Here is a 23,174-nt window from a genome sequence, read left to right as displayed (position 1 = left end):
CAATGATGACAACAGAGATATATGTAGCCTACAGGTACTGGGTTTTTTTCTGTGAAATATGGATTCTGCTTTTGGAAAGACATCAATCAAGAGTTCTCTGAAATAGGCTGGGTAAAGTGGCTGACGCCTGTAATCCCAGCACTTTGGGAGGCCGATGCAGGTGGATCACCTGAGGTCAGGAGTTTGAGACCAGCCTGGTCAACATGGTGAAACCCCGTCTCTACTAAAAATACAAAAATTAGCTGGGTTTGATGGTGTGTGCCTGTAGTCCCAGCTATTCGGGAGGCTGAAGTAGGAGAATTGCTTGAACCCAGGAGGCGGAGGTTGCAGTGAGCTGAGATCACACCATTGCATTCCAGCCTATACAACAGAGCGAGACTCCTTAAAAAACAAAACAAAACAAAACAAAAAAGGGAGTTCTCTGAAATAAACAAAGACATTTCTATTTCTAGAATGAAGAATACCGGCTTCAAAGACTTCGGTAGAGAGGACTCAAGACTTTTCCTAACTTAGCCATCCCTATGCTGCTAACCGTATCTCCTAACATTCTTCAAACACCCACAGACTATGGCACCGGGCCAATCTCCTTGAGTTCTCCCGAATGCATCCCGCTCTCTTACTGGGCTTGTTACCAGCCAGTGCCTGCCATAGAGTATGTGCTCCAGAACCACTGGCCAGAACCACATCCATTTCTTACATGTGCTGTTTTGCCAGCCTGGAATTCTTTTCTTTGACATCTCTGTTTAGCTAAAGCTTGTGCATGCTACAGGAGGCCTTTTCCTACCACGTGAGTCCTCACTTATCTTTCCCTTCTCTAAACCACAGCAGTTGTCATTTGCATCACTGATGGCAACAACTATGTGGCTTCCAACTACTAGGCTCCTGCAGCCATTTCTCTGGTCCCAACCACCTCTCAAGTTTTCCTTTCCCTTTTCTAGTATGATCTAGGTTTTCCAGGCAGAGACAGCAACATGAGCAAAGCCCAGAGACCCAAAAGAACATGAAATTCAGGGAACAGTTTGTAGGTCAGTGATCTTCATGGCCATGCCCCTAAGAAAACATGCCTAAAAAGCAGAACCAAAACCAGTTTCTCCATAACCAAAATCTCTTTATGATATTTTTGCTTCAAGAACACAGTAGTCTATTACGGTATGACCATATTCTCTGGAACACTTGCTGGAAATCTGAAACCTTAAACAATTGTGACGTATCAGTCTATTAAGCTAAGTGGCTTTCTACCTAACACCTCTGCTTCAGGGCTAAGCAATATCCTAGCTAGAAGCCTGCTGAACTAGAAACATGAATTTTCCTTTGCTCCCAAGAAGATGACACATGAATGCTGTGCCCTTCCTTCATGATCCTAACACTCTGTTACAAGGGTGAGCTTTCTCTGATTTGTGATTGACAAGTTTGCCAGGGGTGATAACTGGCCTAATCACTTGCCTTATATATGAGAACTGAAGCCATTTGGAATTTATCCCTCTATCACTAAGCTCTGGCTACAGTTTCTTCTTAACATGCACAAGAGCTATTCCTCAAAGACATTATCTTTGCCATTTATTTTGCCCTCTAACACTTCAAGCTTCAATGCCACATCACGATTTATTTGCATGCCAGGTGTTGTTAGATAAACAGACATTTGAATTACAAGCAACTGGAGACTATTAGACAGTAAATTTTCTCTCTTTTTCATTTAAATTCTCTGTTTCTAAAATTTATTCTAGGTTTTGCTGACATGTTATGTTGGAGAATTACTGAAAGCTTGTAAATAGGAACTACACAACATACTGGCTTTGCCTCTAGGCTACAGGAGTGTGTTAATTTTCCTCTGTATTCCCAGAGTCTTATACTGAGCCTGGTCCTTATTACATCTTCTATTAAATGTTTAGTGAATAACCTCTGTGATGGATTAAAGATGGCTATATATTCTTTACTACATAGGCAGGTGATGTAATTGGATCAACAGAATATGGCAGAAGTGATGTTGTGGCAATTTCTGGGACCTGGAAACTTCTACCTTCTGTCCTTCAGAACACTTTCTCTGGAAGCCCTGCCACATAAGTCTGAATACCCTGAGACTGTTTTGCTGGAGAAGCCAGATAACAGTCCCAGCAGAGTTCAGCCTTCTATACATCTGTCAAGGTGCAGAGGGGTGAGTGGAGCCTGCAGACTGTTAGCAGAATACCACTTGGAACAGAAGGATCACCTGGCTGGGCCCTGTCAGAATTCCCTGACCCACAAAATCTGTGATGTAATAAAATTATTGGTTTTTTAGCCACTTAAGTTTTAGATTACTTTGTTATATAACCATAAATAACCAGAACAAAATCCTGACGGGGGCTCCATGTATACTATTCAGCACCCGAGAGATCAACTGGTGTGTTCATAGCTACTGTTCACCTGACTAGAGCAGGACGGTACACATGTGAGGACAGTTGGGCTGATTTACCACAGCTAGTGGTGGCCAGTAAGTGCCGTTTCTCATTTTGTGAGTTCTTGGGCAGCATAGACCAGGGAACCTGATCAACCTCAGGACACACAGATTTCAAATAGGATTCTACCTAGCACTTTAGACCCAGGAGGACTAAGCCTTCATAATTCTTTCTGCTGATTATTGGAAGAGTTAATCACTCGATAGAACTAACATTTCTAATAGAAGAGATTAGATGGAAATTAGATATAAGACCAAAAGACTCTTCATGGTGATGATGGAGTGGGAACCACTAGATTAAATGAACATAAAGACAGAGGGTAGATGCATTTCCTTTCTCACCCAAATGGTAGCTTCTGAGAAATATAGTTGCAAAAACATCTAGAAATACAGATGGGATGAAGAATGAGAGAAATCTGAGCACGCAGGGGAGGAGGGTAAGTGAAAATTCATTCTGTGTGTACTTGAAATTTCTGATTCAAGGGACCAGAACACATGTTATTAGCATTTTCAATTTTTCTGAATATCAAAGAGAACAAAAACTAAAGAGAATAACTCAGAAATAAAATGATGACAAGATAATTGTTTAATATGAAAATCCTTGGGTGGAGTACTAAGAGACTTCCATTTCAGTCCCAACACCTGGCAATTGATTGGACTTATTCTTAACTCAGTTTTCTTGTTGTAAAATGACACCATTCCGCTTTCTTCATGAAAATTATGTGGGTTGGATTGCAGGATAGAAGATAAAAAGTGGCTTAGAAGGAAAAAGAAAGAATCTGCAATTAGTAAATAGTACCAGTTCTTGAGAAGTTTGGAATAGAAACATTTTACTCTTCAAACACATAACCTCTTTTTTTAGATTAAAGTAAACAAATCACTCTTTTACTATTACACAAATGCCGATTATTAAGTTTATATAAAAATTAACTATAATTAGATAATGAAAGACAAGTAAATGAATCAGCAAGACATATAAACAGCAACATTGTCTAAGAAGAATTCACCATCTAGACTGATTCTGTTGCATCTTGAGCTGGGCGTAATCCTGTGAAAACACACAGGATGTGAGATGAAGGCCAAATCAGCTGGTAATCAAGTGGCACCTCTGGAGGCTGAGAGTACAAAGTAGTCCCTAGAAGAGGCACTGGCAAATTGGTGGACTTGGTGGCAAAGGTTGATAGCAGCTCTCTTGGGCCATCGGGGGGACTTCATAGTCTGGTAGTTAGCTGTTGTCACCCAGCAAACACATACCCCAAAAGAGAAGCCATTTCTTTTGTCTAATTAATAGGTAGTGCCAATGGAGATACCAGTGTTTCTCAAGCTGTCCTCTGCAGACCCCCTGCAGCACAGCCCTAGTAAAGTTCAATCCTGGGACCTACCCCAGACCAACGAAATCAGAACCTCTGCACCAGGGGTGAGAAATCTATATTTTAGGTATAATAGGTACTCCGGGTGCTTTCACTGAAAATCTCATAGTTTAAGGACTGCTGCACTCTCTTGCACAATGTGACTGTCTGCAAATATGCCATGTTCACAACATCCTCAATTCCTTTGCTTCTTCTCCCTCCAGGAACACTCCTCCCTTCTCTACTTTCTTCACCCTATGGGCTAAGATCCACTGGCTTCCTGGGGCTGTCCCCAACTTCTTGATCTTCCTTTCATGAACCCTAATTATGCTCCTTAATCCTGTCTTATTCTACTTTGTAACCTCTTTCATAGGTATAGTAAATCCACCTTCATTCCATTAATTCCTGCCTAGGGCAGAAAGATCCTGCTTTAAATGGTTTCCTTCTCTGACAAGACCTGTCTCCTAGCCACTTTTTAATTTTTAAATAAATGCTTTTGCTTCCTGTCTTTCAATACAATAGAAGGAATGAGTCTTAGAGCTCCATAAGAGCAGAAAGTCCTGAGGAGCAGATGTCTTCCAGAGAAAACGGGAGAAGTTCTCACTCCACCTCCACCACTGCACTGTTGAACTTCACTGATTGGACCTCAAGAGGTACAAGCTTTTTTCTATCACTATTGATGGTTTTGGTTTTTCCCTACATTAACCCCCTCAGCATCAAAATAAATTTAAACTGAAGACAATGTTTGTGCCTTTTCCCCAACTATACTATAATCTTAAGGGCTGAAATCTAGTCTTAATGCTTCTTACGTAATTCCTCCACCCTAGACATTTATTATTGTCTGCCCGCCCTCTTCCCCGGGAACTGCCACCCCCTCAGTCTTGTCATGATTCCTCCTTGACATTTTATGCAATGTGCCTCCAGGCTCCTGGTCACAGCTGATTGGTCTAGAGGTGGGCACCTGATTTAAAGCTGTGTCAGTCAGTTCCTTTTCTCCCCAGGTATTTTGAAAACTGGGGAGACGTTTGAATTCAGATTGAGCTCAGGAGATGTTTTCCCTATGTGGACCAGAAAAATGGAGGAAACTATTCTTTAGAAAGAGAGAAGAATGCTGTAGATAGCGGCAGATGGAGAGAGAGAAGCACATGAGTGATGGAGGAGTTTAGATGGGACTGTATTTCTACCACTGGGTATCTTTTGGAACTCACAGTTTTCAGAGTAAAGCCCCCATTTTATGTTAAGCTAGTTCTGGAGACTTCAGGGAAGACTCAGAGGGCAAGGGAAAAGGGAGTTGTGGATGGCCTCTAGATAGTCAGTCCACAGGATCTAATGAAACACGTATGATCTCAAGTAATCCTCAAAATAATCATGTGTTTTTATGAAGCAATCATTATTATTCCCACTTGAAAAATAAGAAACCAAGGCTTAGAGGAGTTAAGTAACTTTTCCTAAAACCACTCTGTTACTAAGCTGGAGGTGGGCATGGGACTTGAGGCCCGCTCCATCTGACTCCACCATGCTGAACTGTCTTCAAGTGAAGGTCAACGGGTGTGATGCTGAGGGCTCTATTCATTCATATATATATATATGTATATTTTTGAGACAGAATCTCGCTCTGTCACCCAGGCTGGAGTGAAGTGGAACAATCTTGGTCATTGCAACCTCCAACCCCTATGTTCAAGCAATTCTCTTGCCTCAGTGTCCCGAGTAGCTAGGATTACAGGTGTGCGCCACCACCCTTGGCTAATTTTTGTGTTTTTAGTGGAGACGGGGTTTCACCATGTTGCCTAGGCTGGTCTTGAACTCCTGGGCTCAAGATACCCACCTGGCCGGGCGCGGTGGCTCAAGCCTGTAATCTCAGCACTTTGGGAGGCCGAGACGGGTGGATCACGAGGTCAGGAGATCGAGACCATCCTGGCTAACATGGTGAAACCCCGTCTCTACTAAAAAATACAAAAAACCAGCCGGGCGAGGTGGTGGGCGCCTGTAGTCCCAGCTACTTGGGAGGCTGAGGCAGGAGAATGGCGTAAACCCGGGAGGCGGAGCTTGCAGTGAGCTGAGATCCGGCCACTGCACTCCAGCCTGGGGGACAGAGCGAGACTCCGTCTCAAAAAAAAAAAAAAAAAAAAAAAGATACCCACCTGCCTCGGCCTCCCAAAGTGCTGGGATTACAGGTGTGAGCCACCGTGCCTAACCTGTTCATTCTTGCTCCCATACTCTCACGCCAAGCTAGGGGAATTTGAAAAAATTCTACAGGCCAATTCCGAGTCCTGGTGTTGATCCCAACTCCGTATGCTTGGCAGAGACTGTGATTTATGCTGCCCTCTGTAGGAAGTATGGAATGAGTAAAGGAACTGCCCAGCAGCTCAGAGACCTAGAAGCTGGCTGTTCTAAGAGGTTCTAAGAGGAAGCAGCTGGGAGTAGCAGTCCTGAAAGTTTCACTGCCAACAAGAACAGTTGGTATTGGGTGGCCATGCCAGAAGCAATGATCAAGATTCACTCTAGCAGTGCCAGTCACAGCCAGCACCAGATAACAGCAGGTGTCTGTGAGAATTGCTCAGAAGTCTTTATCCCTCTCCATCCTACCAGTGAGTTATGGTCACCCTTGATATTTCACATGGGGTTGTATAATGGGGTGTGGTAGGGACAGGAGAGGGGAGAAGAAGGTAGAGATCATCCCAAGAAGAGTAAAACAAACGGGAAGGGAGAGAGGTTCAGCAACTCTGAGCAAAAGTCTAGACCTCAGATTCTTGACCAAGAGCAAACAGACCCCTGAAAGATTCTTGACCAGAAGCAAACTGACTATTGAAAGAGGATAACACATCAATATACAAACTTTTAGTCTGGAGGGATGGCCTCTTAGCCCTCTCCTTTTGTATTTAAAGAAAGAGAAGTCCAATTAGCTGGGTGGGTGGTGCACACCTGTAATCCCAGCTACTTGCGAGGTTGAGGCTGGAAAATCACTTGAAACCGTGAGGCAGAGGCTGCAGTAAGCTGAGATTGCGCCACTGCACTCCAGCCTGGGCAACAGAGTGAGACCCAGTCTCAAAAAAAAAAAAAAAAAAAAAAAAAAAAGAAAAAGAAAAAAAGAAAGAGAAGCGAGAAGTTCAGAAAATTAAATAATTTATCTGACTCAGCTAGCTAAAGACAGAGTCTGAATTAGAGTACAGAATTGATTTCAAGCCGGGCTTGAGGTCTAGTAGATTTTCCTCTACAACACTCGTTCTATTTTCTTTGTGTAGCTATAGGATAAGTAAAACATTACATGGAGTGGCCTTGGCCATTTCTCATACCTGAGTAGATATACTCATCACTTTTCCCGACGTGAAAAGAACAAATAAAATTCCTTTAAAAGGCTTTTAAAAGCTTCATCTCCGGAAAGCTATTTGTAAAAATTTAGGATGAGTGCTGAACTGCCGAAGGTCCTAAATATCTCTGAACTATCAGCATATTCATTCTTGTCCTCTTTTCCCTTAAATAAAGGTTGTGATGGCTTTAATATTCGAGTCGTTCTCCTTGGCATGCCCACAAACAAAAACACTCTTTACACATGTTTCTTGTACTCAAGAACATGCAAAGCGTGATTTCTCCTGCGGAATCTCACTGTGCGCTCCTTGGATGCCACAAGGCAGCTGCAGCTCACGCGCCCCTGCAGCTCCTGGGTTCGTGTGAATGTCGCCTCCACTCTGGCTGGCAATGGAACAAGCCAGATGGTCTTGGGAGGCCTCAGCCCACCGCTTCCAAGTCATGAGCAAGCCTCTTTTCATTTCTAGGGATTTTAAAAAGACAAGAGAGTAGAGAGAAGACTTTTAAAATTCACCTTCCTTCCTTGACACCTTCTCTACTGTGAAATCTGATGAAAGGAATAAAGGGGAAAGGGCTGTTTGGAAGGAAATTTCCAGCTCCTAAGAGAATATTGAAGTTATTTTAAATGGTTCAAAGAGCTCCTAAAAGGAAATATTAATGGTAGGATGAATAAAAAATCTTGAAATGGTTCAGAGGCTATATATATATATATATAAATTGGGCGATATATATATATATATATATATATATATATATATATATATATATATATATATAAATTGGGTTGCAGTGGCTCATGCCTGTAATCCCAACACTTTGGGAGGCTGAGGTGGGTGGATCACCTGAGGTCAGGAGTTCGAGACCAGCCTGGTAAACATGGTGAAACCTGTCTCTACTAAAAATACAAAAATTAGCTGGGCGTGGTGGTAGGCACCTGTAATCCCAGTTACTTGGGAGGCTGAGGAAGGAGAATTGCTTCAGCTGAGATCGAGCCACTGCACTGCAGCCTGGGTGATAAAGCAAACCATCTCAAAAAAAAAAGAAAAGAATATTATAACTGTAATAGCATGTGTTGATGTCTATAGTATAGAGGAAAAGGTCAAAAGTATTGGTGGGCCAGAATTTTTCATCCTTTTGGGGATTTTTATTTCATTTTATTTTATCCATATTTACAAGAAAATTGCCTGAAAACCCAGGGAAGGCATGAGTAGCTTAATGCAAAATGTTTCAAAAGAAAATGCCTATGACAAGGAAAGAAAGTTTGTGAAGGTGCATTTTAATTAAAATGTTATCTAGGCAGGGCGTGGTGGCTCACGCCTGTAATCCCAACACTTTGGGAGGCTGAGGCGGGCAGATCATTTGAGGTCAGGAGTTCAAAACCAGCCTGACCAACACAGAGAAACCCCATCTCTACTAAAAAAAAAAAAAAAAAAAAAAAAAAAAAAAATTAGCCAGGCATGGTGACAGGCATCTGTAATCCAAGCTACTTGGGAGGCTGAGGCAGAAGAATCGCTTGAATCCAGGAGGCGGAGGTTGCAGTGAGCTGAGTGAGATTGCACTACTGCACTCCAGCCTGGGCAACAGGAGTGAAACTCCTTCTCAAAAAAAAAAAAAAAAAAAAAAAGTTATCTAAATGCATCATATTAGCAATTAAAAGCTACTGCTTGCCAAATTTGTGATTGCAGTTCTAATCTCTTCTCCAACCCATGGATTTCTAAATCCCATGCTTCTAATATTCTATGCATTGTAAATGCAAATTTGAATGTTTCCACCCTAGATGAAAACCCTTCAATGGCTCCCTATTGACTACAGAATAAAGCCCAAGTCCTGAATATATCACACAAGGCCCTTGTGACTTGTCCACATTCTCTCTAGCTGACATTGGTGTGTAAGACACGGATTGCCTCTACCCTATACCCCTATATCTTCATAGCTCAAAAAGCTCACAAAGGCTTCCTAATATCAAGGTGTTTTCTGAGCCAGAAAGCCAGGTAAGGGATTTTCCACTCCATCAGAATGGGAGCCCTGATACTGCTTTGCTGTTAAACTTCATTCTTTCATTGTACATTTATGGAGTGCCTATTTTTGTCAGGAACTGTATTAAATTGTAGGTATTTCAGAGCAAACAAGACACACATTATGACTACAAAGAGCTTACATACCTGATTAAACACTATTAGTTTCCTATTACTGCTGTAACAAATTATCACAAATTTGTAGCTTAAAACACCACCATTTTATTGTCTTACATTTCTGGAGGTCAGAAGTCTGAAATGAATTTCACTTGGATAAAATCAAGACATTGGCAGGGCTGCATTCCTTATGAAATCTATAGGGGAGAATCTGTTTCTCTTGTCTTTCTAGCTTCTAGAGGTTTTCTACATGCCTTGGCTTATGGTCTCTTCCTCCATTGTCAAAGCTAGTAATGTAGGATCTTCAGATCTCTTTCTGACTCTGTTTCTGTGGTTACATGTCCATGTCTAACTCTGACTCTTCTATTTCCCTCTTATGAAAACCTTGTGGTTACACTGAGCCTACTTAGATAATCTAGGATAATCCCCCTATCTCAAGATCCTTAACTTAAATCATATCTTTATAAAAACTCTTGCCACATAAGGTAACATATTCACAGGTTTTGAGGATTAGGATGTGGACATCTTGGAGGGTAGGGGTATTCTCTTAACCACACTCTGCTAGCAGTTTTATTTTGTCTGAATGAGCACTATTTGCTTATATGAAAAACATGTGTTGAGTGCCTACTATGTGCCAGGCACTGTTCTAGGTGCTGGGAATACAGCAGTGAATAAAGCAGACATAGAGTTCCTGCCCTCAGGGATCTTACCTTCTAGATGAAAGACAGACAATAAACCAACAAATGATTAGATAATACGTGAGGGAGTGATAGACTTCAGAGAGCAATAGAGCTGTGTGGGGAGTATGAGATTGGGGTGATTGCTATTTTGTAAAGGGTAACTATAACAATCAAGGTCTAGTTAGGAGAATGGAAGCTGTTCTTGGTCATTCAAACAGAGGGAATTTTTATTTTTTATTTTATTTTATTATTTTTTTGAGACAGGGTCTCTCTCTGTCACCCAGGTTGGAGTGCAGTGGTGCAGTCTTGGCTCACTGCAGCCTCGACCTCCTGGGCTCAAACGATCCTCCCACTTCAGCCTCCAGCTAATATTTTTGTATTTTTAGTAGAGACGGAGTTTGGCCATGTTGCAAAGGCTGGTCTCAAACTCCTGGCTTCAAGTGATCCGCCCTCCTCAGTCTCCCGAAGTGCTGGAATTACTAGCATAAGCCATCGTGCCTGGCCAAAATGAGAGAATTTTTATACAGGGGAACTACATGGTGGATGGAAGAGCTGATAAATTAACCAGGGTGATGAGGGAATCCAGAGATTTTTTTTTTTTTTTTTGACATGGAGTTTTGCTCTTGTTGCCCAGGCTGGAGTGCAATGGCTTGATCTCGGCTCACTGCAACCTCCGCCTCCCGGGTTCAAGTGATTCTCCTGCCTCAGCCTCCCAAGTAGCTGGGATTACAGGCATGTGCCACCACGCCTGGCTAATTTTGTATTTTTAGTAGAGACGGGGTTTCTCCATGTTGGTCTGGCTGGTCTCTGACTCCCGACCTCAGGTGATCTGCCCGCCTCGGCCTCCCAAAGTGCTGGGATTACAGGCATGGGCCACCGCACCCAACCAGGATTCTTAACACCAGGAACCTAATATCACCCTCCAGCTGAAGTTATATCAGAGCCTGGGGATGGTTCTCACCCAGTGGAACCTGGGGCCATGGAGGAAATGCACTTGCTGCTAAAACTCTGCCTGAAGCACAAACAGAGAGGAGGAGAATGGCTTTCACTTGTCTATTCCATCTGTCCAAATTCCTGTTATGCATCCTGATGGTTGAAACCAGCTGGAAGCCCCTGACAAGGCATCCTTGAAAACACGGCCCATATGGGTCAGCCCTACTGCAAGGTAGAGCAGGACAAGAGAGAGCTCCCAAGAGCAAGCAGGCAGATTACCAACACAGTTACCTCTGTACAGACATCTAAACAGACCCAGAAAGTGCATCATGCAGATATTTGGGGAAAGAGCTCTCCAGGCAGATGAAAGAGCACATGCAAGTCCTGGAGGCAGTAGAGCACCAGGTGTAGTCAAAGAATAGCAGGAATGCCAGTGTAGCTGGGGTAGAAAGAGGGAGGGGAGAGAGAGGGATTGGGAGTCAGAAGAGTATACAGCTCTCTGGGCCAGAATGTGAACCGGGGCTTTTTCTCCGAGTGAGGTGAGAGGTCCTGGAAGCTTTGTGAGCAGAGAAGTGACAAGATCAGACTTACTCATGCTCCATACTCTGGATCCTGTGTATAGAACAAATGATTTGAGGGGAAATGCAGGAGTAGGGAAACCAACTAGGGAGACCAGTAGGGAGACAATTGTGATAATCCAGGTGAGAAATGGCTTGAATCAGAGAGGTGGAGCTGCAGTGGGTGGAAGTGATTGGATTCTACACATATTTTGAAGAAAGGACTATCAGAATTTGTTGATGTTTTGGATGTGAGAGAAATAGAGGAGTCAAAGACGATTCCAAGACTTTTGCTCTGAACAAAACCTCTGAACCTCTGGGAAGATACCCTTAACGGAGATGGGGAAGACTGCTGGAGGGAAGTGGTTTTTTTTTTTTTTTTTTTTGACAGAGTCTCACTCTGTTGCCAGGCTGGAGAACAGTGGCTTGATCTCGGCTCACTGCAACCTCCGCCTCCCAGGTTCCAATGATTTTCCTGCCTCAGCCTCCTGAGTAGCTGGGACTACAGGTGGCGCCACCACACCCAGCTAATTTTTGTATTTTTAGTAGAGATGGGGTTTCACCATGTTGGCCAGGATGGTCTTGATCTCTTGACCTTGTGATCGAACCGCCTTGGCCTCCCAAAGGGAACTGGTTTTGAGAGGGATATCTGGAGTTCAGAAGGGCACTGGCTTTGCGGGGAATACTTGGAGCTAATCAATTTTAAATATGTGAAGTTTGAAATACCTAGTACATAATCAGTTGCAGATGTTGAGTAGCAGATGGATGTACAAATTTGGAGACAGGGGAGATGACTAGCCTGGAGGTGTAAATTTGGAAGTATTTAATGTACAGATGTTATTTAAAACTATCAGACTGGTGAGCTTACCACAGAGTGAAAAGAGACCACAAAGAGATGTCCAAAGTCTGAGTCCTGCAGTCTCCTATGTTGAGAAGTTCAAGACCAGAAAGGTAGAATAAGAACTAGGATCGACTCTTGGCTCAGAAGACAAGGGAAGAAAACATTTCAAGAACCAACATGGTTGCCTTCTTCTCTGCTGCTGAGCGCTCCAGCCAGGTGAGCTTGGAAGTTGAGCACCAGATTTAGCAATGAGGAAGTCACTGATGCCCCTGAGAAGACCTGTTGCTGTGGAGTAGTGGGGGTGAAAGCCTGCTTGGAGTGGATTCAAGGGAAGGGAAGGATAGGAATTGAAGACATCAAGCATGGAAGAGCCTTTTGAAGATTCCAGTTATAAAATGAAGCAGGGGGAGACATAAAAATCTAGGAAGCATTTTACTTTTTACCACGGCAGATATTCCAGTATGCTTGTAAACCCTTAGAAGTGAAGCAGTAGAGAAGGAAAATTTGCTGATTCAAGAGAGAGTGGCGACAGTTGCTGAATCAATGTCCCTGAGTTAGAGGCGATGGCACTAATGCACAGATCTAGAGGCTAATCTCGGCTAAGAGCACCGAGAGTTCATAAGTGACAGGAAGGACAGAGGAGTATATGCAGACAGATGCGGGTAGGCTGGTAGACAGAGTGGTAGAGAGGGTATGTGTATTCAGTTCTCTTCTGATTATTTCTATTTTACCAACAAAAGAGGGAGCAAGGCCATTAGCTGGAAGTACTAGGAGAGGTTTAAGGAGGAGAAGGTGTGAAATAGTCCTTTAAAGAGGAGGGAACAGTACAGGGAAGTATAGCAGTTTTGCTGTTAATTGATTAACAGAATGTTAATTGGTTATAAAGTACTTGGTGTTTTAAACTAGTAATGAATACTACTACGTAAATGAGAGAAGAGGCATTTTCTAAGGAATCCAGTATTCACGTAAACAGAGTCACACCAATAAGGTTAAAACAATAAAACCCTAAAATTGAAACAACATGGGATATCACTTAATCCTGAATAATTTTGAGGGCACTTCGGATCTTTGTAATGATTCAGAATAATCTTTCTAAATATCACTTAGAATAATGCCCTGTAGATATACAGCTACTGGAGTTCTGAACTAAAAGGCCAGTTAAATCAGATTTCAAATGTAAAACATGCAAATGTGAGTCAGTGTTTATAACATTAAAAAATACATACAACTTCTTTGTATGGTAGGCCTCTGTGTCAAAATTCATTCTATATTTGGTATATTCTATACATTAGGGTGTTTTGTGGGGTAGAATAACCAGAGAGAAATGGATTCACCTGGGTTTTAACAAACTAAGAAGCAAATAGGAAGGGAGTAACATAGTAAATGACTAGATGTTCTTATCACTAGAAAGGTTACATATCCTTTGTGTTGGAGGGCAAAGGGAAGGGATTGAGCAGAGATGGGTAGAGAAGCCAAGAAAGAGAGTGGACAGGAAGTGGACTGAGATCTAGTCTGTGCTCTTGGCAAACTCTCCATTCCTCCTTTCCCCTTTCTGCTGCCTGACATCTGCTATTTTGAAACCCTAGGAAGGTCAGGAGGATACAGCAGGAGTGACTGACCTAGAGGATGTGCAGTTGAAAACTAGGCTTTGGTAGCTTTCACTTTTTATCTCCTTTAGAAACAAGGATGAAAGTTCTGCCATCAGTGAGGGATAAATAGTAGCCCAGGGCCTTGAAAAAGCAGTTTTAGATCCCTGGGACAATTTCTACTATTTTACTATGTCTGAAGATTAGGGAAGTTATTTTTGTAATTTGAGGCCAACACTCATCTCTTGAGCCTTATAAGAAGCACTGAAGAATGTTAATAGAGTTGGCTAGCATTTGGGTCAATTATTTCAAATGGCTATCTGGGAGTCATAAAACAGATGGCCCTGAAATTGTACTGTGTTGGTGGATGTAGATTGGCAGCCATCCTTTAAGGGCAAAATTATGTTAAAAGCTAAGCCAGAACAAATGAGCAACAACTGATTTATAATATTTTGCAATGTTATGAAAAATGGTTTCTTAAAACAGATTCACAGGACTGATGGTGATGTTCCATTGTGTTTCTTTGTGAAAATATATTAAACATACCAGTAAATGAATCTGAGGCCTGCCCTCCCTCTCTCCCTTCTTTCCTTCCTTCCTTCCTTCCACAGATCTTGCCTGCCTGCCTGCCTGCCTGCCTTCCTTCCTTCCTTCCTTCCTTCCTTCCTTCCTTCCTTCCTTCCTTCCTTCCTTCCTTCTTTCCTTCCTTCTTTTCCTTCCTCCCTCCCTCCTTCTTTCCTTATAGTTATTTTGGGACTATGGATGTATTTAGTTTGGGTCTTTGGTTTTAATTAGAATATTTATTAAATAACAAGGAATCTGCTTTGAATTAGTGTAAAATCAAATCATGAACTGTAGATTGCCTTTGAAATTACTGTAACGTGGTCAATATTTTTGTTGCCTTTGTAGTTGAGACAGGGAAATTTTGAAATAAAATTGTCAACATTTAAAGAAAATTGTCAACATGTAGCTACTCTTTGTGAAACTGACCTATAAAATCAAACTGTTTTGTCATTTGCTATAAAAGGAAGATTTGTTATTCATTGGAAAATTTTATAGGTCTAAGAGCTCTTATATGAAATATATATATACACACAAACACATGCATATGTATATATATATTTAGAGACAGGATCTCACTGTGTTGCCCAGGCTGGAGTGCAGTAGTGTGATCAGAGGTCACTGCAGCCTTTAATTCCCGGGCTCAAGTGATTCTGAAGCCTCAGTCTCCTGAATAGCTGGGACTACAGGTGCATGTCAACATACCTAGCTAATATTTTTTATTTTTGTAGAGACAGGGTCTCTCTGTGTTGCCCAGGATAGTCTCAAACTCCTGGCTTCAAGCAGTCTTCCCACCTGGGCCTCCCAAAGTGCTGGGATTATGCATGTGAGCCACCATGCCGGCCAGCTATGGAATTTTAAAGCTGTAATAACCTAACATGTGGGGTACCCCCCACAGAGGAACAATCAGAGAGATTAAATAACTTCTCAAGGAGACTCAATTATTAGTGGCACAGAAAAACTTAAACCCTAGTTTCCTGACTTTGTCTAGTATCACCTAGGTTTCTAATACATAAACTTTCATTGACAGGATTTAAACTTGCAAGTGACTGAAAAGTTTTGACTGCCTAGTCCTCATATGCTTAGGTTCATGCTTTAGGTTTCTAGTTCTGTGGGACTGAGTTACATAATGGTTTTCCCATGTTCATGGATAGGAATTTTAAAAGTTGAGATATAATCCACATACCATGGAATCTATTTTTACTCATTCATTTTGAAATCTAAAGTTTAACTTCTATTCACAATATCCATTTGACTTAAGCAGTGAGTATATAATAACCCTCACTTCAGAAAAGTTTCTACAGTTAAAAGAAGACACAGGCCTGAAAAGAGTTCATCTTCATCCTTAATAGCATTTTGGAGTAGTTATAAAGGCGCCTGAGGATGCCAAATGATTTAAAAAAAAAATGGTGAATAGGGTTTTTATGAGGAAGATGTGGAGAAAGCAGAGATTATTACCATTGAAAAAGACAAGGTGTTAACAGAAATGGGAGGGTAGTTTATAATAAGAGTCCAAACTTGACTGTACTTTTTAGGGTAGGGCCAAAGGCAAGTACTGAGGACAGGTATGGACTGTTGCGTTCAACTTTTTAAAAAAGTAGCCAATACCTAGTATGGACCAAGCCTGCGGAGTCGCTGAGAATACAGAGATGAATGAGCCAGTTCGTGAAGGAGCCTAGTCTGGGTGTGTGTGCGAGTTGAGAAGAGAAGGAGGGAGGGAGCATGGGGGATGTGGGGGTGGAGGAATGAGATTGAAAGAAAAGGCTGAAAAACTGAATATATGGTAGAAATTTGGGCTGCAGATATGTGCTGGCTCTTAGGCAGAAACCTGTCCCAGAACCTCTTAATACATTAACCTCATTTGCCAAATTTGGCCAGGTATCTTGACGGTGGTCTTCTAGAGATGCCCTCTTGAATCGGTTTAAAAATTATCCTGCCGCAACCATCCCTAGCTTTCCCCACCGCCAGTGCGCGAGGCAGGTTGAAAACTGCACCCACGTTTGCAGCCTCTGCTCTCCGCAGGAGACAGGAATCCAGGGCTTTGCCGTCGTCATAGCAACCAGAAGTTCCGCGGTCCCCTACCCTCCCGCGACTTCTTCCACTTCCTCCGCCCGCAAGGCCCAGCCGCCGCTTCTCTCGCGAGACTTGCGCGCAGTGCCGAGCCGCTCCGTGGTGATCTCACCCGAGACTTGGGGGAGAGGGAGGAGTGAAGGAGGGGAAGGAATGGGGCGGGAGGCGGGGCGGAGAGGGGAAGGGCGAGTGAGGCGCCGCCACTGCCGGCAACTTTGTGAGCTAGTTCAGTGCGTGCGTGAGCGAGTGAGCGAAAAGTCAGTGCAGCGCCGAGTCCCCGGCTGGAGGGTCCCCGGGGAGGGCCAGGTCTGGGCCCCAGAGGCCGCCCCCGCCGCCACTCCATCCCCTCCCGCCTCTGTAGCTCCCTCCCCATTTCCTCCCCCACCGGTCCTCGGGGCCTTCTCGCCCCCGTAGGCACTTACCTGTCCCCTCCCCCACGCGGTACGCACCCCCCATCCCCCCCTACCTCGCGCCCATCTCGGACCTTCGGAGCCCGGACCCCCGCACTTGCTTCCCGTATTGGGCGCCCCCTCAGTTTTTTCTCCTGCGGGCGGGCGGGATGGGGGGCGCTGAGACTCGGGGACGGCGCGAGCCGGGGCCCGGGCGCCTAGACAATAGTTGATGCCCGAGGACGGGGCCACCTCCGCCGTCTCCTCGGGAGCTCGGCCCCCGCCGGCCGCCCGCCAGCCTGCATTCCGGGTCCCCCTCGGAGCCAGGCTCGGGAATTGGGCTGATTCTGCCCCCGCCTCCCTCGGGCCCCCCTCCGCTCCGCGCTCGGCGCCCGCCCCGGCCTGGCCTCGCCGCTCTCCGCAGAGGAGGCGGCGAGTGAGCGCGCGCCGGCCGTCTACACGGTTTCTCTTTCTCCCCAGGGAGAGCGCGCGGCGGAAGCGCCCGGGACGCGCGGCGGCACCGGGAGGCCGGGCCGAGCGGTAAGTGGTCCCCGCGCCCGGGTCCTGGGGGTAGTGGGGGTGCAGGACCGCTGACAGCCCCCTGCCCTGTTTCTGGCCGGGGTTGGGGTCCAGGGCCCGGAGCAGGACCCCAGGAGGCCGGTTAAAGTTTGATTTTCGATTTGGTGGCTTGCTGATAGCGCAACCTGGCGGGGGCGAATCCGGCTCTACCGCGCCAGGCGCGCGCGCACACACCCCAGAACCCGAATCTGCACAACTACGGGGTAGGCGCCTCTGCGGGAGGCCAGGAGACCCGCGTCCCCGTCCGGGCGGTTGCGTCCATCCCGCTGAGCTGGTCGCCACCTGGCGACCCTTCCTTTCCAGTCACCTGGGTGAGCGCTTTGCAGCCTGATCTGGAGTAGTAGGCAGGCCGAGTTGGCTGAGTTGTGGGAAATGGAGACAAACAGCTCGGTGCCTGAGGGTGGTTAATTTCCCCTTTGGGGGTCTTGGGGACATGAAATTTTGGGATGCTGTAACCTGATTTCCAGGGAGCGAGTAAACCGCGAAAGGGCTGGGGAGGCGCGAGGGTGCTGCAAAAAGAACTTTTCCTCCTTCGCCCCATCTGTTACCAGCTTCTCTCCTGACCTTAAAGGAAATTTCCGAGGCTCTTAAAAAATCGCTCCACGGCATTTCTAGGTGGACCAGTAATCGTGTTGGGCAGGTTGAAATTGCATCGCGGTTTGGAAAACAGAGAGACATGGGAAATGGCTCACTTTCAATGAAGATGTTTAGCTGAATTGTTGGCATTCGTTTTCTAAGGGAAGCATTTGGGGATTGATGGCTCCTAGACTACGTTTACCTTACAGATTTTATTTTCGCTGACGGGTAGTTTAGAGGCAGCATTCACTGAAATGCATACTACCTGTGAAACGATCATGTTTCTAAACTGGAGCCAGCGATGCGATGCAAATTTCAGAGTAAAGGTGTCGACTTTCATCAGGTTCCAGGTCTATCTGGATGGACTGGGATTGGCGTTTCCTCTATAAAGCAAACCTTTCATGTTGAAACTCTGAGTCAGACTCTTAAAGCCATTGTTTTTATGCTGGTACTCTGTGGGAGTTAAGTGTCAACTTTCTCCTGTTTTCTCCTATGGAGTATCCGTCCAAGGCAAAGATTCTCTGACCGAATCTTTTGGAAATGTACAAGGTTAGATCATACTGAGTTCTGCGGCCAGTTTAGTAATAGTATTAATTTTCTGTATAATCCTGATTTAACGACTTTCATTTTTCTCTTCGTTTTTTGAAAGCTGCAATTAAGCTACCTTTACCAGGATTAAAAAAAGGATAATATGGAACAGTGGTAATAGCAGTAGGTCTCAGCTAGTTTATTACGGCCACTGATGTGTCCAACTATTAGATGACATCCCAGTTATTAACTACAATATTAATATTAAAACATTTTCCCATGGAATCAATTATGCTAAAGCATTAACAATTAACAGTGCATTTAAAATGATGAGTGATTGTTTCCACATAAATGGTTAGAGGCAAAATAAGAGATTTGGGGGATGAATGACTTTATGTCTCTGACAACTAATTTTCTTATCTCATTAATGCTTAAGTAAAGGACTCTTGAAGTTGACTGTCATTTGATTTTTCTAGTTGACTGAGAGAACAAGTTTGGTGAGTGGCTTGAGACAGTCAGTAGGTGTTGCTGTTGTTAGCTTCTCTGCAGTTCCTGCTTCTGCTCCTCGAGTTTGAAATTGCAATTCTGGTACAGTGAACTTTTAAAATCTGAAGTATCAGTCAGTGATAGTTGTGATTTCATTGGAGGATTGTATGGCAAGGTTGACTTGAACTCCAGGTAATAATTGCAAAGCAGCTCTCTGATACTTTGTATTGAGATTCATTTAACTCTTCATATGTCTCTGCCCTTTCACTAGTATTTTCAGGCTTCTGCATTTGCTTTGCTTTTGCTTTGAAGTATGTGTGTAATTTTGGTATAGTGCCCCCACCTTGATTGTTTAGGAACTTTTAAAAACACCTTCTAGTAAGTTTATTGAAGTCATAGATTGAGGATTGCTTGGGATTAGCAGTTTTGTAGACTTTGGGGGCATCTTGGTTGAGTTGTGATGTGTATATGTTCTATGTTAAGTTGCAGTCTGAATTTTTAGATAAATGACTGTTTTTCTTTTTTTCAAAAATCTCTTTGAGCTGTGAAATGGGAGCATGAGGAGAGCTGAAATGGTATGAGAGTGAAATTTGGTGGAAAGTTTGTTATAATTAATAATATGACTATGTGCCTCTTATCAGTCCTTACCATTGTATTATCATTGTTATTGGTCCGTATCAGTGCACAAATAAAGTATGAATATCCTGAAGGTTTTTTTGTGACATCTCAGATTTAAGCCTTTTGGTTCACTGACCATATTAGATTTTCTCTATGGAAGACAAATAGACTCATTCCCATAATAAAGAACTAGAGCTCTGATAGAGCACACTTTTTTTTCCCCTTTGGATCAAATCATGGAAGTTCAAATCTGAAAATAAATTCAGAAATTCCTTTTTTCCCCATTGCATCCCTATATTCCTAAGCTTTTGAGTGGTGAGTCAAGCAATATTTATTGATTGCTGCTATCTGGCAGGTGCATTTTTGGTTTCTGTGATTCCAGTGATGAGCAAAAGAGTGTACCTGGCCGCATGGAACTTGTAGTCCAGTGGGACCATTTGTAGTAATATTTCCTGGCATGGAGTTATGGTATCCTGATGCCCCCATAAAGGTTATACATAATAGGCAATTATTTTTGAATTGTAATATATTTAAACATTTTGAAATAATGTAGCCTACTATTTGTCCTCAGAAGGTGTGGGTTTCAGATACCTGCCCTGCCATTTTCGTTGTGAGATACTGAAAAATAATTGAACTTCTTTCTGAACTCTACTGTTGTTTCCTGCAGAGATGGGCTCAAAACTTGCCTCACAGATGAGCTACAAAAATTAATGAGAATATATGTATGAAAGTACTTTGTAAACTATAAAGTCTTATTTGTGATAGGGTTTTCTTACTTTTTGTTGGACAGATTCATGGATTGTTGGAACTAGGAGGGATTTTGACTCATTTGGCTCATGTTTCCCATTTTACATATGAGGAAACTGAAGCCCAGAAAGTGGAAGTGAGTTGTTGAAGATTGTAGAACTGGTTAATAACTGGGCAGTGATTGGAAGACAGATGTCCATATTTAATTATATTTGTTTATTTTCTGTTATTTTCCCCCTACCTTAGAGCCTGTTATGTTAAAATTTTACTGCTTTCTCCCCCCACTTAAGAGTTCAGTATTTATTAAATATCCAAAATGAGGAGATGCAGAACTTAAGGAAACGAACAATCTATGGTAAGGTTGTAAAGCTATGAAAACAACATTGATGTAGTGTTTGGTAACCAAGCTTCATAGTTACTCAAATGACAAAATTATGGAAAAAGAAAATATGAGTTAAAGTTTCTGCATAGTAGAGCCTGTAGGCTTTCTTATTTTGTTTCATTTTTAAAGAAATCTTTATTAGCTCAGAGCATAATGTACTCTTTAGCTCTTTAGAAAAGCTAAACTCAGTTTATTTTGGTTTGTCTTTTTCTTCTTTTTTAAAACTCATTTCCATTTGCAGAAGAAATCAGGTGTACCATTTTTGTTTCTGGACCATGGCCAACTGAATTTTAGACCTTTTTTCTCAGCGACACGTAAGGGTAACCAGAGATTGGCGCTGGAGGTGTTAGTCAGGTGGAGAGATAAAACGGGACATAAAACAGGAACATGTAGAGCTTCCTGTTGAAAATGGGGCTGATTTATGTTGTGCCACCCTACCTTCCAGTAGAGTAATCTGAGCCAGCAGAGAAGAAACTTCCCTGCTGGTTTGGTGAACGCTCTTGAGGTAAGGGGAGTTCCTTCTCCCGGGAGGAATAAGCATTGTGGTATTCTGCCAGTGCTCACACAGAAGTTTGGGTCTTATTCTACAGACAGATGCAGTAAAATAAGGGTGTTCCACTATCCCTGGAGATTGACAATCCGACCTTCTACCTGCTGCACTTCTGCTTCTTTGGTGTAAAAAATTGGCCTCATTGAATTTTTGCTGTTAGTTTTTTTCTGTGCCCAGCTAATCAAAAACAAAAACAAAACCCACACACTTTGATGACACCTTGCTTTCAAAGGTCTTATTTAAGTTCTTAGATGCTTTATTTATTCTTAGATGCTAGCTCATTCATTTTTTTCAGTGATTTGTTGATGAGATCTGAAGTGAGTCTTAGAAGCATGGGCAAGATTTGTGGCTTCTGGGTCTTTTAAACATGGATGATTTGCATAAGGGACAGAACAACACGGTGATTTGGTTGATTTGGTTTGTAATCATGAGGGTACAAAAAACCATCAGGGCAGATCTTTTAACCGTAGGTAATGTTCCCCAGTCAACAACCATTTTCTCCTTTTATTCTGGCCTGGAGAGAGTAAGATAACCCCATCTGCAAACAGAACAGCGTGTTTTCTTAAAGGCATAGAGAGATGACACCAAAATGACATGGAGGGATGTCAGGGGCTTCTTTGGCTGGCCCGTAGTAAGTAGTAGTGTGTTGGTGGGTGTGCCACAAAGTCAGGTGAAGCCATTTCTCTTCGCCTCTGGAAGTCTGGGATGAGAAACTTCAACCTGTAGATTTCCAATTTGTTGCTTGTCATGTTGCACTAAGTTCTCCCTCTAATTAGGATTGTAGTATGCCTAAGTTTAAATTGCAGGAAGCAGGCAATTACATAATGTTAGATTTCCCTTTTTCGGATTCAAGAGAGGCAGGAGAATGTGTGCTTGTTGGGAATGCCAGCTTGGGGAGGGAGAATTGCTGGTTCACAAAAACTTGGGGGTCACTCAAAGGCAACTTGAGCAGAACTGACAGCCAGTGCTGCTGCCATTGGATTCCTTTTTCCCTCTTTCCTCCCACAGAGCAGGTCTAGGTTAAATGAATTTCACAGATATGAAAGTTAATTGTGGTTATTTCTCTTCCCTTTCTACTTTTTCCATAAAACCTTTTACCAAAGCTATGAACAGGTATAGTCATTGATGGTTTTGTGGTTCAGCGACTTGCTTCCCTTTTTTTTTTTTTTTTTTTGAGATGGAGTCTTGCTCTGTCACTTAGGCTGGAGTGCAGTGGCGCTACCTCGACTCACTACCACCTCTACCTCCTGGGTTCAAGTGATTCTCCTGCCTCAGCCTCCCGAGTAGCTGGAATTACAGGCACACGCCACCACACCCGCTTAATTTTTATATTTTTAGTAGAGACAGGGTTTCGCCATGTTGGCCAGGCTAGTCTCAAACTCCTGACCTCAGGTGATCTGCCTGCCTCAGCCTCCCAAAGTGCTGGGATTACAGGCGGGAGCCACTGTGCCCAGCCGACTTGCTTCTTTTTGTAATGAGTTCTGAACTGCTCAAAAGAAAGCTATTGAGAAAGAAAAGCAAAGGGCTGTGTGCCTAACGACCTTGTTCCTATAATCAAGACTTGACTATGGTCAGTGTCTTTTACTTTGGCCTCAATGTTACTGTTCTGTAATTCATTTTCTTCATATTGTAAATTATTTATCTAGATAGGAAATCTAATTTGCTTTTTTTTTTTTTTTTTTTGAGATGGAGCCTGTCACCCAGGCTGGAGTGCAGTGGTGCGATCTCTGCTCACTGCAACCTCTGCCTCCTGGGTTCAAGTGATTCTCCTGCCTCAGCCTCCCAAGTAGCTGGTATTACAGGCATATGCCACCACACCCAGCTAATTTTTGTCTTTTTGATAGAGACAGGGTTTCACCATGTTGGCCAGGCT

At 43.3% G+C, this 23,174-nt stretch overlaps 1 protein-coding gene and 1 long non-coding RNA gene across 9 annotated transcripts in view; one reads left to right on the top strand and one right to left on the bottom strand.

Annotated features, from left to right (window-relative positions):
* Positions 1 to 2,979: 2,979 nt before the first annotated feature.
* On the bottom strand, positions 2,980 to 16,737 carry LOC105494306 (uncharacterized). Its single transcript, XR_011625765.1, has 3 exons — positions 16,233 to 16,737; positions 7,074 to 7,549; positions 2,980 to 3,188 (listed from the first exon to the last, which is right to left on the bottom strand). It is a non-coding gene; the product is annotated as an uncharacterized lncRNA (long non-coding RNA).
* A 561-nt stretch (positions 16,738 to 17,298) lies between these two features.
* The window catches only part of LOC105494308 (signal induced proliferation associated 1 like 1), a 410,938-nt gene continuing 405,062 nt past the window's right edge, over positions 17,299 to 23,174 (top strand). For 2 of the 8 annotated variants that reach the window (XM_071099945.1, XM_071099943.1), the window contains exon 1: positions 17,299 to 17,375. The gene's annotated coding sequence lies outside the window, so the exon portion shown is untranslated. Of the gene's footprint in view, positions 17,376 to 17,474; positions 17,726 to 23,174 lie in introns of those variants that run through there. The other 6 variants (XM_071099944.1, XM_024796720.2, XM_024796723.2 and 3 more) reach the window with 4 other exon arrangements.

Source organism: Macaca nemestrina, chromosome 7 (assembly GCF_043159975.1).
Source record: "Macaca nemestrina isolate mMacNem1 chromosome 7, mMacNem.hap1, whole genome shotgun sequence".
NCBI classification, from domain to species: domain Eukaryota; kingdom Metazoa; phylum Chordata; class Mammalia; order Primates; family Cercopithecidae; genus Macaca; species Macaca nemestrina.
Note: the sequence above shows the minus strand (reverse complement) of the source record. Positions and strands in the feature narration are given on the sequence as shown.